This window comes from Meleagris gallopavo, chromosome 13 (assembly GCF_000146605.3).
Source record: "Meleagris gallopavo isolate NT-WF06-2002-E0010 breed Aviagen turkey brand Nicholas breeding stock chromosome 13, Turkey_5.1, whole genome shotgun sequence".
Taxonomy (NCBI): Eukaryota; Metazoa; Chordata; class Aves; order Galliformes; family Phasianidae; genus Meleagris; species Meleagris gallopavo.
This window is the reverse complement of record NC_015023.2, coordinates 12,923,421-12,940,884: the sequence shown is the minus strand read 5'-3', so window position 1 is coordinate 12,940,884 and position 17,464 is coordinate 12,923,421. Positions and strand designations below refer to the sequence as shown.

General features: G+C 39.6%; 1 long non-coding RNA gene across 2 annotated transcripts; it reads left to right on the top strand.

Moving 5' to 3' along the window:
• Nucleotides 1-5,255: 5,255 nt before the first annotated feature.
• Nucleotides 5,256-17,452, top strand: LOC109369821. Of its 2 annotated transcripts, none has more exons than XR_002119341.2 (3): nt 5,256-5,710; nt 12,601-12,644; nt 14,512-17,452. It is a non-coding gene; the product is annotated as an uncharacterized LOC109369821 (long non-coding RNA). The 2 variants fall into 2 exon arrangements; XR_002119340.2 differs by having other exon boundaries at nt 14,410-17,452.
• The last annotated feature ends 12 nt before the right edge of the window (nt 17,453-17,464 follow it).

Below are 17,464 nucleotides of genomic sequence, written 5' to 3'. Positions count from 1 at the left end.
CTTTTTTTTTTTTTTTTTTGTTCCCTCTCTTTACATGTTACATTTTGGCCAATTTCCCTGAAAAGCCTGATAGAGACTTTGATAGAGATTATGTACTAAATGATTGCAAACAGAATAACCATATAACAATGACTTTCCAGTTTCCATTGCATCTCACTCTGCCTCCCTGCGGTACCAGTGGGATTAGGCTTGGTACCATGCCATGCCAGCCCAGTATGCTGCTGTTCTGTTGTCCCATGCTGTATAGTGGATCAATGGATGAAGCTACACTATCTCTTCTGGTCTGCAAGCATGTAATTCCAAAGAGCAGTATCCCCCAAAGGGTAATAAACTCTTTAATAACAGTAATGTAGCAACCACAATCATGAAAAAAGTGATTACATTCTACATAAAAATATAAAAGCTCATTTGATCCTGAGGTCCCCAGTGGCACATTACCTGGACTTTTATTTAAAATATAACATCTCTTACTTATATCTTATTCAGGTCCTTTGTTAACACTAATATAAAACTCCAGTAAAATCGTCATTGGAGGAATTTAATAAGGAGTGGGTATGGCTCAGCAATGCTGCTAGTTCTGAGGCCTTTCATGAATGTAATTTGGAAAATCATGAGACTCTCTGCTTGAGTGGTATTACTGAACCCCACTTTGTATACGCGAATATAGAGACGGCAGATAAAAAGATCCCTTCTTTAAAAGCAGGGCTATTTCCTCTCCTAAAATGGGAATGCTTCTACAAGCACGTTTCATGAAATGTGAAAGTCCCTTCTTGTTTATTGGCTTGCTCTTAATTCATGATGATTTCTCTATTCATCAAACCCAGGCTAGCTCTAGGAATCTAGAATGACACCAGGGGATTTTCTTCCACATGTCCATCTGAGGATCTGAGAGAAGAAGCCAGACAAACCCTACTCTATAGATCACCTTGTTGTAATTCTATCTAACATGGGTAGTAAAGCAGCCTGCTAAATATTACTTGCCTCCCAGTATAGAAGTTCTTGAGCCTGTGGGTAGACATCAAAAGAATCTGAATTCCAGCAGCAAATTTTTGCTCCATCCCTTGTAATCTGTACAGTTGAGCAGAAATATATTCAGACTTCTTCTGTTTTGTCCTTCTTCTGTCAGTACCACATTATTTCCTATCGAAGGCTCTAGGCTTTCCGTCACGTCACCGAGGAATGACTCCCCATGCTGTAACTAGGAACACATGGCAAGCCAATAGCCATCAGCCAGTACAGTGGGCACAGATCAGTTCTAGAAAGTGTTCTGGCCAAAACAGGAGGTGTATTCTCAAATCAGAGACAGAGCAGAAGATAAGGAAGTGCGTTAGCAAGTAAGTGGCACAAGCAAATCTCCTTGTGAGCTTTCACAAGGGTGTTGTGGTGAGCTTTGATGCTGTGGTGTAAAATAAGCTTCTTTATACTGAAGCTTTGAGTGTTCTTGGGGGCCAGGGGCCTACCTTCCTTTCTTGGTGGGCTAATTGTCTTCTGTCTACTGGAAGCAAGCTAATTTAGGTAAAGAAACATTTTGCTTCTTGTTTTGTAAGTATATGCATACAGTGAAAGTCATGCGGGGAGCTCCCTCAGAATGTTGTGTGGCTGTTAAACATCATCTGTCACAACCCTTTGCATGATGTACTCCCCCCAGCAGCTGCTGCACGCACTGAATGTGTCATCTATGTCAGTTGCTCTGAAAGTGATGCCTCCTACATACAGTCCCTCTTGTACGTCGTAACCCTCTCTAACCCTGTTCTTATTCCCATTCTTATTCCCAGTTCTTGTCTCATTAGAGGAGTGTGGTCAGTGATGACTCTAAGGCAGGGATCACCTCTTTATCATGTATGCATGTAGGCATGTAATCCAACAGGACTGGTGCTTCTAAGTGTTAAAGTGAGACAAATATATGTAATAGTAATCAAGGTAATAAGACTGCCTGAAATGAATGTCAAAAAAGATTGTGTCTTGCAAAGCTTTCTCATCTTCTCTTCCATGGAGCTGACTGCAGCATCAACTGAGATTTTAAAACGCCTTTGTTTTTGAAGTGATGAGCCTTTAAAAAATAATATTGCATGGGTAGCCCTAGTGAATAGGAGTTCAGGGAGATGCATGCTACCATGCTCATTCTCTTACTAGTCATTGACTGGAAATGTTCACAAAAGGAATAAAAAGTACATTTGCCTTGTTAATACAATTTGTATTACATATTCATAAACCATTTTATAAAGCTCCCAAGGAAAAATTCAATTGTACTGAAAGCACATAATGGTAGAGCGGCCATACAGAAAACAGGCAGCATGTTACAGAATTAACTGCACAATGAATGAAATGCTATGTCTATAATAAACTCATTCAGATATAAATTATGGGAGAGAAGATGAAATGTTTGTTAAGCAATAAAGCTTGCAACCGTACATGTGAAATTGAATGGGATTTATCATAAAATATTATGGAGGATACCGGCTGAATATGTGTTACAAATTGACTGAATTAAAAATAATCCAAGGAAAGCAAGCTTTTGGGAGACTGAAAATTTTAGGAAATGAGTTCATAAGCTTTTTAGCTCTGACCTGAAGTCCCTTGGTGCCAAGAAAAAGAGAGGCAAGAAAATAAGAACAGAATAATTTCTTAGAGGACCACAGTTATGTTGTCTTAATTTTAACCTCCTAAATTTTGTCAAATAATCAGACTCCCTGTTGAGCAAACAGCATCTTGCTGGAGTGGAGGGTAGGGAATTTGGCCCACCAGTGTTTGGTTAGTATGATTTACAGTGGAAGTCTTTTTTTCCCCTGAACTGTTTATCTCAGTAAGGCCGTTGTACTGAGGGCAGGATAGATGATATTTTGGTTGGACCTTAAAGAGATATGCAGTATGTTTTCCCAAAAGACCTTACCAGATATCTCAGTACAAACAACAGAGTTGCTAAAGAACACATTCTGAGAGATCCCATACCAAGCACCACTGAACTCCACTTCTCAAAGTTACTCCGCCTATGCTTTAGCTTTTTACTTCCAAAAACTGAAAGTATTTAGGGTTTTTTTTTGTTTTTTTTTTACGACATGATGGAAATACTGTTTTTATGAACAAAAAAATATTCACAGGATCCTTAGAATTAAATTTAAAATTCAAACGATCTGTGTGAGATATGGGGATAAAAAGAGGGCAGGATAATTTCTGACCACAAATAGCATTTATAGCTATGGAAACATCGGATAACCCAAGAAAAAGAGAAATCAGAGCTGTACAATTGGTGCCTGGGAGAGTTAAGAGCATTGTCCCATTTCTTAAGCTTACCTTGATGCCTTACAGGGCTTTTTCAAGCAGTGCATTATGGACATTTCTCTAAGTAGTCATACACGTGCAGAGAAGGATCTTGCAGGCATTGGATGCAGAGATAAGCCACGCCAAGCAGCAGGCATGGTCCTTACGTGCCTGCTCACCCTGGGATTGCTGCTTCTGCAAGTGCTCATCAGCTGGTCAGACCAAAGGGATGAACACCTCACTTTCCCTCACTTAACACTCTGACTAACCCATGGGTTTCATTTACTCTCACTGACCATGCAGCCTAACAGAACCCTTTGTATTTTGTCATTGCTTGCTTTGTGAAAAATAAAGGGATTCCCCTCATCAGAGCCACACGTAGGAAGCACTCGGAGTTGTTATCCAGCAGCATTTTAATTTCAAGAGGCAATGCTGAGCCTTTGCAGGATGGGAGCTGCAGGACCATTATAGCAGGGCTAAATATAAATGAGTGAGGAGAAATTAGCTGAAGTGGACTCCATTTTGCTTCCCTGCCAAATGGGTGTACTTACCCAGGTGTAAGATATTCTTGGATATTTTTGTTCCTTTTTTTCCACTGGAAAAACCATGCTGAGTGCAGACATCCATTGGCCTCCCCCAGTGTACGTATCAAGAGTGGCTGGTAACATTGCCCTTTTAAGAAACGTGGCATGTGCCCAGCACTTTTGGACTGAATTTTATTCATAGGAATCAGGCAATGAAAACCCTCTTCCCTTCAGAGGAAGAAAGGCCTGTTAGCTTGTCAGTCTGCGTCTGAAATGCCAAGGGTTCAAAGCTGCTCATCAGTGCTGGTTGACATTCCCCTTTAGTGCCTTTGGAAGTATCGAGTCTGCAGTTATTGACTGCATTGCTGAGTTATCTGTTGTATAAGCACAATTTCCATAAGGGACATAAGGCAGGGGACGTGTTCACCATGCGTTTTCAGACATGGTTGATTAGATTTTCTCATTTCTGTGGTTGGTTTGTTTTTTTTTTTTCTCTAAACATATTTCTCTCAAACTTAAACTGTAAATTGTAACGATGTCATTGATTGTGTCCTATTCACAGAGTGATAGCATCCCTTTGCCTTTTTTTTTTTTCCTCTTAATGATTTGCTCAGAGGTGTGGAAAGAAGTAGGGGAGGTGAAATACCTTAGTCCCCTAGAGATAAAGGCTGTCCAGCCGGGATCAGCAGTGTGACAGTGGGGGATCCATTAGCACTGTAACAGAGCAGGCAGATCCACTGAACGTGCATTTCAACAAGAGACTCAGGAGACTTCCCATCTATACTTTAATATTCAAATGCTTTGTTTTTCTTTGATTAGTGACAGAATTCCCATGCAATCTGAATACACCTGGGTGAGAATTCTCTGGGAGCACAAGAATTGTAAAGTTAGTTGAGGGGAGAAACATGCCATGTATAAACTGCCCTGGGCAAAGAAAATGCATCAAGTTTTGAAATGCTGCAAGCAGGCAGTTCAACAGAAGGTGAATTGTGGACAGAAACACGACATTCACTTGGTACAACAACAGCAAGGATGTCTCATTTAATCCTGTCTTTTTACCGTTTACATTATTGCAAGTGAAGTAGCAATATCTCTCAATAAGGGAAATTTTGTTCTTAGGTACATGTGCATAATTATGAATGACCCTTTAGATCTGGGAGAGAATTGATTTTGCTCTTAGGGCAGGGCCTTGCCCAATTTGTTTTACATGCTCAACAGTTATTATTTACGTGGGCCGATCACAGGGATTAACAATTAGTGATAGATCTTCTAGGAAATATGTCAAAGTTTAAAAAAAAAAAGGAAATTTATATGAAAATTTGTATTTTTTTTTTCCTTAATCAGATACTTGTTTTAGTTAGCTCTTGCTAAAGTGGCAAAATCTACCCAGTAGGATGAAATTGATATGAAAGGTTTATTAAGAAAAGCAACTTAACAAATCCTTCATACACAAGGGAATATTACTGTGGGTAAACTAATCTGGAAAAATTAAAATCATCCTCCAACAGCAATTTGGCTTTTGCAAGAAGCATAAATCTAAGCGAAACCTTCTTCTAAGGTAATATTACTGTGATATTCTGATATTCTGAAACAGATCTCATCTTGTGGGATTGCTGGGTTTTGTGACACACCATAATAGGAGGTAGGAGGTCAGAGGACTATTATGACACATGTATAATGCCCATGTAGCAGATGGGAGAAACAGGGAGTGCTCAAGCTAGTGTACCCAGTAATTTTAGGTGCTGTGATTAAATGCTGAGCCTGGCATCTCTGGAATAGCATCCGCTGGGCCCAGGAGGAGCTCTCAGCTTTCTGATTCAGATGGAAGAGTGCTTTGTGTCTTCCTAAACGAAGGTCCAGATCCTGGTCTGGTTGGCTGACAGTGATGTGCTGTGTGCCAGACTCTCCCTCGGGCTTTATGAGAAGCGGTAGGTACGGTGCGCCTACATGTCTCTACTTGTTTATGCAAAAAAAAATTGGCTCCCAAAATTAGCGAGTGCTTTTCAAGAATTTTGTCCAAACAGTTTGCTGCAGTGAGTCAGTAGCAGAGGTATGAACGGAGCCCAGGGCTCCTCACTTCTGGCCCCGTGCACTAACCACTGAGACCATTTACTTTTCTAGCCAGGGCCAGAGAAAAGATGTGAAAATACCACAGGCAAAATTTGTTTTTTGCAATTTTTCCACTCAGTTTTGCAGACTCAGGAGGTTTGGTTAGCTTTCCATGTTGAGCAAGAGTATAATATTGGCTCTGCTGTGGAGTTTTGCACTTCTAGGTGTATGAAAGATGAGTCTTCCCTCTTGCTCTCTCAACTGTGAACTCTGCGTGAAGGGGAGTGGAGACGTTTGTTGGGTTCTTTGGCAAGGGTACAGAAGGATGGTTGAACAAGCAGAACTCAGCCACTGGGGCATGGTACGTGTGATGGGAATGCTCAGTGGCCTCAAAGATCCAGTTGCAAAGAGAATGGAGGATGGGGAGAACAGGCAGGCCAGGAAGAGTCCGTGGTTGGCAGCCCTGCTCCGTTCTGCTGATTGCATCTTCTGGTGATCCAGTCTGGGAATCAGCAGGCCAGTGGTGCCCCGTCATTAAGGAAAGGCATGTCTGTAATTAATGGCAAAGGGCCTGATACAATAAAAGGCACGTCTGCCTTCTGCATTGTGTAGCCCGCATAGGGCTGCAAAAGACGCCAAAGAAAATCAATGTTAAGCAGCTTGTATGGATTTGTGCAGACCTATACAGTGCCAAAGTCCAGACATATTTCTCATCGAGCTGAGTCCTCATATGTTTTATTTATAATTTAATGCTAAAATTTATGAAGGAGATGCATGGCAGAGGGAGAGCCCATAACCTTGTCATTTCTTTTCTTAAAGCAGCAGCTACTAGATCTTGGAAAGAATTACGTCCTCCTCCTTCCCTCTGAATCCCCATCATAAAATGTAACACGGTAGAAATTCTTTTCCCCCTGTGTCTGTTCTCACTGAACTGGCTGTTCAGCTGAGTTGCCCATTGCGTGTCAGGCAGCAAGTTGTTATCGAAATCACTAACTGCCAATCACTTGCTCTAAACCAAATCACTGCAAATGTTATTCATCAAGCATGCCATGTTACATTACAGGCTTCTATAACTCAAACACTTAAGGTATGAAAGAAATTAATTTCTTGTATTATTTTCCATGAAAACAAATAAACAGCACTGGGTGCCTCTTTAATGTCAATAGAAGGATTGATTTTAATTCAAATTATGTTTCACAATAGTTTGGGAGCTCACCACTGGGAGCTGCAATGGTGACACTTCAGATGTGGATACTGTAATTTCAGAATGCCACATGCTTTAAACATTTGTACCAGAATTTAAATCATTACCATAAGATAATAAAAAGAGCCTACATTAGAATGTGTACAATATAACAGCAGCATTCACAACCCTGTTTGAAATGGGGAAGGATTTTAATACAATGCAGTACTTAGAGGGAGATCAACACTGCAGACCTGGCAGAGTTTGATTGAATTGCACATAAAAGCTGAAAGTGAAGAGGCTGCCAGGGAAAGAGCACAGGTTCCTGCAGTGAAGAAGACCTAATGACAAGAGAACCTCAAAATGTTTTGTTCTGGTAAGTTGCCAAGAACAGGTAGGAGTCCAAAACTGACACAACACTCCTGGGTAAGTCGCATGTATTTCTGTGTTCGTGTGGATTACCCAAACAGCCTGGGTCAGCAGAATCTGAGCTAGAAGTCTCAGGGAAAGGGCTGTCACATGAGATGCCTGGTTAAGTTCTGTTAAATGGTTAAATATTATCACTTTTATAAGTGAAAGAGAAAAGAAATTCCACATCATCCAAAACATTTCACTTTTTTTTTTTAACAAAAACTATTTGTTTCCTCTTTTTGTTCCCCCCTTTTTTGCACCATAAATGTGTCAGTTGTTTGAAAGATGGGGCTGCCCTTACAAATGTATCGAAGATAAGCTAGGTTGTAAAGGATTCAGGTTCATGAACTGTGTTTGTACAGTCTATTGTTTAGTACTCATGAATAATTGATTCTTGTCCTTCCTGCACAAATATTCAGTCAGATACCATTCAAATTGATAGCAGGTGTCTGATCTAGGAAAAAATGGTTGTGTTCTTAAAATGAGATGTGATTGTAATACAACACAACTTCGGCAGTGGAGTGCAGAGGAGTGTCACACATTTCAAACAGGACGTTTGAGAGAGGGAGTTTCTAAGTGAAACACCATAAAGTGTAATTGTCTGGCATATTTTGGGTAAGTAACCATCCCAAAGCACAATTATTACATGTTGTAATTATGTACGTGTGTATGAAATGGAGAATAGATACTTAGAAAAATACCTATTCCAATATGAGTTTACATTACAGAAAGAGAAGAATGGGGTTCTATGTGTACTGTAACTCCATAGGATTCTTACATTCCCAATATTAAAAACCTGCCTATGATTTCCTCAGACCATGTGATGACCAGGAGATATAGAATAATTGCATTATGTGATATATTATTTAAGATCCAGTAAGAAGGTGCTAGTTTCTTAAAGCACAGATTCTTTTCAGATGAGTTACAGCTTTCCTCTACTGGAAGCTTCCTATAAGCCAGCTTATACTAAAGCAAAAAAAAAATGTGCATAGAAACAGAGCAGGGTGCAGGACCTACTAGTGTATCCTTGAGTCTTGGAGCAGTGCTCATTTCTTGCTCAGAGAGGTTTCTTGATGTGAGCAAAGTTATGCCTGAGTGTAGATATATAACTAGAATTTTGCTCCCAGGCACATGAAAATAAATCTGAGAAGTCAGAGGTCCAGTATGCTCCAACTGAAGCGAATTCAAGTTTGGTCATTGAATTAACCAAGAGAAAAATCATGTCTTAGTTGGTATGTGAAATGCTGAGTATTTTCTGTGTGTAATTTATTGTATTAGTAGGAACTCTTTGGAACAGATGTTGAGCAAATGTTTAAATACATATATACATATATATGCTTCTTAATTCTGATTCACTGTTACCCAGTGCATGGGTTTCTTTTCATTCTGCAAGGCTATTTTTACAGTTGCTATTTTTATTTTGTTCTGCTTTTTTCCCCTCTCTCTCCCACCCTCTGAATTCAATGCTTAAAAATATGAAATTGGAAACTATGGGAATTATTTTCACCTGCTTACCAACAAGGACAATTTTCCATATTTCTTTGTTTACAGGACTTGTGTTCTCCTTCCTATCAAAATGGCTCTGCAGATTTAGAAAAGAGGTTCTGTTGTGTAGCATTCATAGCCTGTGCAGTCTTTGACCATGCACATTTGCTTACCAACATGGAAAGATGTTTATATGTTTATGGGGGGGTGTGCTCAGGCTGGTCATTAGATCAATGAATGGTCATGCAAGGATAAGATTTTTTTATAGTCCCATTGCATATCTAATTTGAACTTGGCAGTGAATAGTTCTCCCACATCCTTCAACTTGCCAGCTCTCATGTGTTTCCAAACAATTAATTCAGCCATGGAGTTTTAACTCTCACTGTTTATCTGCATCTTCATGATGGCTGGCAATTCTTGATTTCTCAGGTACCTTCCCCACCTCTCCCAAACCAAAGACTGAAATCCATCTTTCAATCCTCCCTGCACTCCAGTCTCCCACCACACAAACATTTCAGAACGGTGCAACTTTCTGCTTGAAGAAGGGAGAAGAGGCCAGGTACTGCATCTGCTTTAGAAACTGCCAGGATCAAGATATTTTAGAGAGCTTTGCTCTCGTCGATTGAAAATCCCTTTTTGGGCTGCTTATTTGGATAAAGTGTTTATGCTTCAGAGTGCCATAAAAATGAAAAAGTTCTCTTTCCTTTCTTTTTTGAATACTGAACAACTGTCTTTCTGAGCACTCAAAGAAGTGCTTTAGTTGTACTCAGTCTGCTCAGAATTCCAGTGCATAAAACCCAGTATTTTTAGGGACTGCAGATCCTGAAGCCAGTAGCATGTTAAAATGTTCAATCTTCTTTAAATGTTACCCTTCCTCTGACCTTCCTTCATTTTCCATGCTGGATTCCACTTCTGAATCTATTCATTTTGAATAGGCAGCAAAATCCTTCCCTGGAAGAGACAACACAGATACACCTTGCCAGCTGTAGCAGTTCGTAATGCATACATTATTGAAATATTGGCAGTGGTTTCTGAAACCACAAACAGAATCAGTTGTACCCAGAGAAACATGCTTTCTTTTGGTGGCTTGAGTAGCCAGCAATTACTAAAAATATCTCCTCCTTTCTATAATTTCAGAAGATAACATAGTATTTAATTCACAAGTGACATAATGCAGGGATCAACTCTTCAGAAAGACTCCTTTTTCACATGTTATGTTAAAAATATTCACACGGGGCAGCATACAAAGAGAACAATTTCTTTCTCTGCTTTATTAAGAGCATTTAAGCTTGCTAAAGGTTTCAAGTTTCCTGCCTTCCAGTATTAAACTGACCAAGCTCAGTTGCAAACTTCCTCCTGCAAACCCTGTGCTTGCATGCCTAACTGAGCACAGGAGAAACTGCAGCAATGTTTCTGACCCATTACTTCAGGTGGCCATGGCTCTGTGTGGGAAGGGTTGTCTCAGAAAACACGCAGAGCAAGCAGTAGCTTTAGGCACTTTATAGAGCTGGGACAGGAGAGGGCTAAAGAGTAAAAGGGACCAAAGCCATTTGTTGGAACCCCATGGCAGAGAGTTGGTGAAGAGATGAACTGCCATGGATCATTGCAGCAATGAACCTAAACCTAAAAGACAAAACTTTTGTGAACTGGACTCTGACGGTGTTCTTTGGCTTGGAAGTCTTCCCTTTTTGTTGCTGATAATAAGCCAGGATTTGGTAGTGCATTCCTTTTATTTTGATGAGAAATCACATTATAGCAAAACCAAGGGCTGCTGCAAAGAAGAGTGGCCCAGCTTCTCCATCATATTGGTCTCACAGGCCTCTCCTGTCCCTTGCAGCTGCACAGCAACTCTGGGATGTGCAGAAAATTATTTTTTCTGTGCTTAGTTTTCTGCAAATGTAGCTCCCTGAATTTGATAATTCTTTATTTGGATGTGCAGAGCCAGCCTAATCTGACCAGGTATGTGGAGCACTACTTCACCTATAAGGGGAAACCTTGTGCTTGGGGTTGCAAGTTAGGCTGCTTTGTGTATTCAAATTGGTCTTTTAAGAATGTTCAGCTGATCTCAGTTTAGTTTTCCAGGAATGTCTCTGAGTAAATTTAATCAATTTATTAGAAAGGAAGTAGCAGCATGCAATTCTGTTAAGCGTATACTAAATGATGCTGAAGATATAGAATTATTTGATAATACAGAAGACAAAGAAAGCCCCAAAGTGTGGGAGAAGATTAAATGTTATGCCTACCTTTTTAAAGGGTGAAAAAGAAGGGACCAGGAATTCATAAGCCAGTCAGCCCAACAGTTATTCCTGGAAATTCATTGGAACAAGTCTTTAAAAAATGTCTTTCTAGCCATTCAAATGATAAGGAGGTTGTAAAAGATAGGATAATATTGAAGTGATTTGCTCTCAGCAAATCCGTACGATTTCTTTCTCTGAAAGAATAACTTGCCTGGACAAGGGGAAGAGATATTTCTGAAATATCGTGATTTCAGCTTCTGTTTTTGTCTCATATGATGTCCTTGTGAAAAGGTAGGAAAAAAAGTTCCAATAGGGAGTGCACAGCTGAAGAACTGCATTGGACACCTTATTTAGAAATCAAGAAGGCATGTAAAATTGAGATGAGTATGACAAGAAAATCTGTGATTTATAGAAGATGACCTATGAAGAAAAGTTGTGGGAACTGATAAGACTGTAGAGAAATCATCAGGATAGTCTTTTCAATATGAGAACGTTGTGCAAAGGATGGTGCTTATTGTTCTCTTTCCACTTGAGGGAATTCAAAAGAACCAATTTAATTTCCAGCCAAGATGCATTAGTATGACTGGGAGGAAAACTTTCTAACCATAAGGGGAATTGAGTAATGATGCAGACTTCATCAGAAGGTTTCCAGAACAGGGCAGACAGATGTTAAGGGAGGGAGTCTGGCATTACTAATGATTCAAAGGCTGGGGAGGTCCTATCCTGGCCTATGTTATTACCTGTGAAGAGCAACCCAAGAGAAAAGCTGCTGCCAAGAGAATAGGAATGGATAGTGCTCTTATCAGATGGTGATAAATAGCTTGCTCTTAGAGGTGGGGATGGTATTTCTTTCTAAATAAAAAAGTTTGGTCATTATAAATGGATGGTGATATATGTGTTTTTAGATCTATAGAAAACAATGTGAAATGTTTTAAAGACATAGCATACTAATGATAGACTATCACAGCCTATTTAAACGTTGTGATAATGGGCCTAACTTCTTATTTTAAACATCAATTACATTGTGATCTAATAAAAGATTAGATTCTTTTAAAGTAACTTTTACTAGACTCACATGCAGTTTTAATTCACGTACGAATGTTTGTAGGCCTCCTGAGAACTTATAATAATAGGACAGGAGAGAATGATGCAGAATTCATTTTAATTTGCTTGTCTTGGAATACCCTTTGCTGTTTATATTACAAATTTCAATGTACATCTCAGAGGATCAGAGCAAGTATAAATATCTATACCAATTTACAAGTGTACCATTTTTAGAACCCCTTGTATATTTTCTGGTAAGGCATGCTTTGCATTATCTTTTGAGGCCCATTTTTCTTACAAATATGAAAAACAATAAGTAGAGCTAATGTGCAGAATCCCAAAAGCTGTAGCTGGGAGCATAAAGTAAGCCCAAAATGTTCTATTTTAAATGTACCTTGCTTTTCTACAGCGTTTGACTGTCTGGATCTGAGAACGCTTTCAAATTTGAACAAGGTAAGTTTCACAAAGTTCCAAAGAATGTGGTAGTTATTGATTTTATGCCTATTATTTAATAACATCACCATCCAGAGAAAATGTTAAATTTATTATCCATCTTGGTTTCAGAGTCCAAACTGGAAATCTGGTTATATGTCTGAAGTCACTTGAAAGTTTATTCTGATTCTTCCCCTGCCCTCTTTGCCTTCCATCACTTTGGTGTCAATAAAGAAAACAGATAAGACCAGCAGTGCTGGCCTCTGAGCCCAGCTTTCATTGAATGTCACCAGGCGTTAGCTGATCCATTTTTGTTATACCTCAGCCATATGCAATCCATATTTTCAGAAGTGGACATATTTCCCCTGCATTTTTATAGATCATATATGTCATGGCAGGAGAAAGTATAATTTCAGATACCTATTCAAATATGCAGTAATCTCAGCATGTGAAGTGATGTACATCCTCAGATGAAGGGACCCCACCACTCACCTCTGCCTCCCCACTGCCAACAGCAGAAGGACTGCAGTATCCAAATTTCAGCAGAGATTTCAACAGTTCTTGATTACTCTTGATGAATCTGTAAGGTACTCTCATAATCATACCCAGACAGCGCGTGCTGATGAGTTACTCAGGTGTGGGATATTACTTTGGTCTGCTGTCACTTGGCTGTTCGCATTTCCATTTGCTCATCAGCAGTGACCTATCTGCAGTCTCAGCTGACTTGACTAAAAAAGTCCTATCAGTAAAAAGAATCAGAAGTACGTGAAAGGAAGTATAGTGTATTTTTTGTGATGGTAGAGCTCGGAAGTGTTGAACTTTTTAGCTCATTAAACAATGAAATATTGCACTTTTTAAAGTTTTTTTTTTAAAAAAAGGAAACTTCAGCTAATCCAAAACATCTTAGTTTCTTTCATAAAAATATGGTTCCTCTTTAACCCCCCACCCCCCACACTTTGTGTGTCATAAAGATCATCCTTGTTAGGTCTGTTGAGTTGCCCAGCAGCCAAAAAGCATTAGAGCTGCCACTAAATAAATTAAATTGACAAAAAACATGTCTGAAATGGCTGGCAGGCCACTCCCATTGGGTTATTGTATGCTAAGCCACAGATTTCAAACAGTTAAGAAAACCAATTAGCATCAAGCAAAGCATATAATACCATTTTGTTCTGTAATTCTACCTGTCACTTTTTTATTTCCCATTTCGTTCTCATCTTTCTTCATAATTGGATACAAAAATGCTAAGCTGTAACTGCTTGTGCGAAGAAAGATGAGAGACACTCTGAGCCCATCAGCGTGTGTGTTAGACGCTGAGCACTGCGAAACTCCAAAATCAGTTGGAAAGTGATGATTCAACCAATAATGTACAGTATGATATATGTAACGAACTGGGAAGCTAGAAAGAGCTGAGCTGTGTGGCTTAACTGCTCTAATAGATGCTGTGTTTTACAGACCAATGCTTGAACATCTGTATTGGATAGCTTCTAGTGAGGAAACAGCAGTAGCCATAAAATACTCAGCAATATCCTATATATAACAATGAAGGTTTGAGGACAAGGACACTAGGTTATGTATTTCATTCTTTTGCTTTACTGAGAACTTCAACAACAACAAAAAGCAGGCGAACAAGTGACTGATGTAATGTCTCCTTTGACACAGATTGCATTCCAGCATTTTTAATAACTCATTTTCCCAAGGGTGGGGTGGTGGGGATAGTTGAAATATTCCCTGAGTCTTTTAAGAAAAGACATACTCCCAGATTTCTGTTTTTTTTTTTCATTCTCAGGCACTTCTCTCACAGTCCCCAGCCCTGAGGATTTCAGCTTGCAAGATGGGTGCTGGCTAGCTGAAGGGCAGTGATTTTCAATGCTGTTTGTCTTTTGACTAGGATCTGGAAATGAGCAGATGCTGTTGATTGCACAGCGATGACTGAGAGGTGGAAAAGGGGTGGAGGAGCACCCATCTTCCCCACTTTCAGCTTGGCCTGGGTTCACAACAGCACAGCATAGACAACATAATTAAGGTGCACGGATGACTTTTGCACAACTGGTTCCTTGGCACTGGATCCGTGGTTTATTTCTCCCTGGCTTTTAAGGTTAAAATGCTGGATGATGTCAGCAGATGCTGTCAGGTACTCAAAGTATTTCAGTTTCAGACCACAGTGGTACATCCATAGTCATTTCCAAATGTTCGTATAAGGCCCCCAGTAGGAGACTCATTCTGTATGGTCCTGCACTTTGTTTTCTTTGAAGAGGCTGAAAACTCCTGTGTTTGCTGTGTACAATTTTCATCTTCAGTGGCACAGCATATCATTGATCCTTTCTTCCACCTTGCAGAGATTTCTGCTCTCTTATCTTATTCTGCGGTGGATGAACCAAGATTTGAGCAGTTCCCTTGCGTACTTCTGTTTATAGTATATTTATTGGAGTGAGCAGCCTCTGCCATTTATTACAACCTGTATTTGTTCAGGTTATACTCACCATAGAGCTGTTGTCAATATTTGACTCTGTTGACCATACAGATTGAGAGCGATGCGTTTCCAATTACTTGTAAGGATGTTCAGAATGGTTTGTTTTTTCCTGTCTCAAAATGGCCAGGTGCTCAGAGTCCTTTACAAAGCTGTAGCAATTTGCTATTCACTGCTTAAGACTTCTTCTTTTGGGGCTTAAAAAGATGTGTGTGGTGCTGTGCTTACATTTGCTGTACTGAGAACATGGACAGAGCTACCCTGCAAAACACCAGTCACAGCAAGACAAACCAGCAAATTGTCTCTGGCCTTTGGCTGGGTTTGCCTTTACACCCTGGTGAGATGAATTTACATTTCTCAGCCTTATTTTTATATGATTCATGTTTGTTCTACAAAACCACATTGTCTGTGGAATCAGCCTGGCATTTGTAGTACTTAGACTTCATTAGGGGCTCAGTGTGATTGTATCCTGAGTTTATTATATAAAACACTTTTTGGCTGAAGTCTTGAATTTTCCATCTTATATACCAAACCATAGATTTTCTGAGGCAAACACGGCTATGAACAGACTCTGCTCACTCGAAGAATGGGGAACTGGGGGAGGAGTGCACAGGGCCTACACGTATCTGGAAAAAGAATGTGAAGGAAGAAGATCCTGTTTGCTTCTCCGATGCACTTTGAAATCCTCAGTGCCCGTGGCTGAAGGCACTTGTTTATTGGCATCATCTTCCAAATACTTTGCTGTAAGTAATGCTTTCATAGGAAGTAAAGTACTGCTGTATGAAGTTCTGCTGTTGTGGCTCATTCCTGGCAAATGTAACTCGTGGAGTTGTGATTTCTTAACGAAGGAAAAATCCTTCCTTATTTCTAATCTAAAAAAAATATATATATATATATATATGACATTGTATTTACAAATATTGAAGATTAAAAGAGTATTTTATATCTTGGCCAAACATAATAATTTGATTGTACTTCTTTAAACAAATATTTCAACTGTTTTTTGGCTTCTGTTTCTACAGTTTTAGTTCTGCATCAATAACATGCACTGACTGTAAGGAGAAGAATCTTCTCCAATCCCTGTCTTTGTTAATATCAGAGTTATTTAATCTATACACACTACATAGCCCTACAATAAAAATTGCATAGTTGCAAGTATGCCATTCACCTTCTGGGACAGCAGAAGCTTGAAAACTAAATGACTGTGTTCAGTACAGCAAGGCCTCACCTTTCGTTGCTCCCAAAGAATCACAAAAAGTGTGCATCAAACCTGTTAGAGGTTTCTTGAGTGGTAAAATAGTCATTTCATAGCTGCATCTAAATTACAGGGTGGGTGTGCTGCATCCTGTGTGCCACATATTTGAGCTTGTCCTTGCCCCAGCCAGGAGTCGACCCAGCTCTAGTCCCACCTGGCCATGTGGGTTTTGTTCTTGTTCTCAAGGTTCTCTGTCTGCATTTTCCATGACATTAATCTTATTGCTAATCTTGCTTCCTGGCTTGCACGTCTCTCTGGGTCATCTCTGCTTTATATGGAGTTTGGAGTCTGTTCATTTCTGGCCATCCTAATTCTTCACCTTTGCCAGGTTGCTTCATGAGGCTGAAGGAGAATGTGCTTTTCTATTGTCAGTGCAGAAACTGGCTCATCCCAGATCCATCTTTGCCTTCTCAATGCTCCTTCTTCTGGGGTTGAGGAGCATCCAAATGCTGGGTGATTATTTCTTTGTCTTCCTTGCATTTTGAACTGTCTAATTAAAATGAATTAAAGATAATAAAAGCGAGCAGTACTTTTAAGACCCACATCCTGGTAGTCTGACTCTGCTATTACTCATATATTTTTGAAGTTAGTTTGCTTCTTCTAGGGTTTCTTAGCCAGTAGTATTATAAAGTGAGAGACAGACTGACAGAGTTGTAGCTTGATGTCACTGTAATTATTATTATTTCATATGTAGCCTTTAATGTGAAGAACTGGAAGGGTAGACTCCCAGTTTAACCTAAGTCCATGCATATGTCCCTTACTGAAGTGTACCAAGTCAGGAGGCTGCTAGCAGAGTTAAGAATATGTATATCAGTGGTTTCCTGAACTGGGGAGCACTTTTTTCCCATCATAATGTAATATTTTGCACAACCAAAACACATAGGTCGAAAGGCCAGAAAATCAGTACAAGCTGTAACACTCTTGTAGGGGAGGGGTAGGTGGAAACAAAACCTAAAACCATTCATACATTTTAAATGGTTTCCCCTCCTCCATTCATGCAATGATACAGAACAGCTGGTCATGAAACCTGGCTGCATATTTGTAAAATGGGAACAGATTACTAAATCAAATTTGTTGACCAATTTTCAAGTATGTGGCCTTGAGATATTAAACAAAACA